The following is a 2,500-nucleotide window of genomic DNA, read 5'->3' as shown; positions in this document are numbered from 1 at the left end:
ACACACACACACACACACACACACACAGAAATTAAATGACACAGTTATGTCAATATTAGTTCAACACTTTATATTAAATAAATCAGAGTGTTATGAGTTTGTTTTGTGTGTGTGTGTGTGTGTGTGTGTGTATATATAAAGTGGTGGTGTGTTTGAGAATGTTCTTGTCTCAGTTTCACACTCCAACTGTGTGTCAGTGTTTGGCAGGCTAAAACTGAATCTGGTTTGGTGATGAGATCATAGATATGCCATATATATACACCCCCTACACACACACACACATACTCATACACACACACACACACACAAATTAAACAAAGCGGTTTTGCTGTACATGTTCAGACACGATGATTACACTGAGCTCAGTTTCACACCTTTACCTCTTCCCTCACTATTTCAGGAGTAATCCACATTGATTAGCTTTTACTTAACTAGTTGAGTTAAATCCTACAGCTCTGCTGGGTGAAGAGGAACATTATTCTACCCCCCCCCCCCCCATCACCTCCCACTGAGCAGATCCAAAGTGAAATAAACTGCTTCTTGTTTCTCAGGAATGTGTTCAGTTTCATTGTTATTCTCCAAGTGCTGCAGTGCCACATCTAAACTAGCACTGAGATTCACAGAACAAAGTATACCAACAGAGAACACCTGGAAATATGCAGGTGCTATGTAGGACTGTCTTGGTATGAGCCACAGCATGACCTTTGTTTAGTTTTCGAGATTTTTGCTCCCTCTGTGTGAGGGCTGGATCATTGACTTCTGCTCTGAAACACACCTTGGAATAATTCCTGAGAATAATTCCCTGCATCGCTATGGTGGAAAAAGATCAACAGAAACACAGAGGCAGAGAGAAACAATGCCTGAGGAAAAATCGCTTCCATATATTGTGCCACAAAAAAAACAGTTGTATCTGCTTATAGTGCGTTTAATCCCTCCTATGCAGCACTCATGTCCTGTTTCAGAGCGCCTATATACCAAAGTATATTGGTATACCCTCCTGTTATAGAGCAGTTATATCCTAATATAGAAGCTATATCCTGTTATAAAGCAGTAATATCCTAATAGACATGTTATAGCCTATTAGAGAGCACCTAAAACCTGTTATAGAGCAGTTATATCCTACTATAGACGTGATATTCTGTTATAGAGCACCTAAACCCTGTTATAGAGCAGTTATATCCTGCTAGACGTGTTATAGCCTATTATAGAGCAATTATATCCTACTATAGACATGTGATATTCTGTTATAGAGCACCAAAACCCTGTTATAGAGCAGTTATATCCTACTATAGAACATGTGATATTCTGTTATAGAGCACCAAAACCCTGTTATAGAGCAGTTATATCCTACTATAGACATGTGATATTCTGTTATAGAGCACCTAAACCCTGTTATAGAGCAGTTATATCCTAATAGACATGTGATATTCTGTTATAGAGCACCTAAACCCTGTTATAGAGCAGTTATATCCTAATAGACATGTGATATTCTGTTATAGAGCACCTAAACCCGTTATAGAGCAGTTATATCCTACTATAGACACGTGATATTCTATTATAGAGCACCTAAACCCTGTTATAGAGCAGTTATATCCAATATAGACATGATATAGCCTTTATAGGGCACCTAAAACATGTTGTAAAGCAGTTATATCCTGATGGACATGTTATATCCTGTTATAGAGCACATGAACACTGTTATAGAGCAGTTATATCTTGATAAACATGTTAGTCTGTTATAGAGCACCTAAACTCTTATAGAGCAGTTATATCCTAATAGACACTATAATCCTGTTATAGGGCAGTTATATCCTGATATAAACATGTTATATATTGTTATAGAGCACATAAACCCTGTTATAGAGCAGTTATATCTTTGATAAACATGTTATAGTCTGTTATAGAGTACCTAAACTCTTATTATAGAGCGGTTATATCCTAATAGATGTGTTATGTTCTGTCACAGTGCACCTACAATGCACTTATTTTCAGTTATAGAGCAGTTGTAGTATGTTATATATGTTAGAGTGCTTATGATGTGTTACAGAGCGACTGTACAGCGTTATGGAGCACGTACGCCATGTTCTATCACTTGGAGAAGTGCCATTTGTCTATAGAGCAGTTATACCCGATAAACCGCACAGAGCAGTTCAGTGATAGAGCAGTTATATTATGTGTGCTTTACAGAGGCTGTGTAGTGTTATAGAGCACCTACACCACACTTATGTTCAGTTATGGAGCAGTTATATTATGTCATGTGTCTTATGCAGTGCCTATGCTGTGTTATAGAGCACCTACACTCTCTTACAGAACACCGTCATGTTCTGACACTTGGAGAAGTTTTATTTAGATATAAAATGTGGTTATATAAGACGTCATGAGTGGAAGTGGTTAGAGAGCTCTGGTAGTTCAAACCCAGTCGGAAAGAAGCTGCTAATGCTGAGGACAGATGATCTGAGTCTGGATTTAAACAGACAGACCTTTGTCTGGCTCGCAGTCG

General features: G+C 38.1%; 1 pseudogene; it reads right to left on the bottom strand.

Annotated features, from left to right (window-relative positions):
* LOC128616825 (vinculin-like) overlaps window positions 1-2,500 on the bottom strand; it is a 27,427-nt pseudogene that overhangs the window by 17,039 nt on the left and 7,888 nt on the right.

Source organism: Ictalurus furcatus, chromosome 13 (assembly GCF_023375685.1).
Source record: "Ictalurus furcatus strain D&B chromosome 13, Billie_1.0, whole genome shotgun sequence".
NCBI classification, from domain to species: Eukaryota; Metazoa; Chordata; class Actinopteri; order Siluriformes; family Ictaluridae; genus Ictalurus; species Ictalurus furcatus.
The sequence above is the reverse complement of the archived record's forward strand: the minus strand, read 5'-3'. Positions and strand labels throughout refer to the sequence as shown.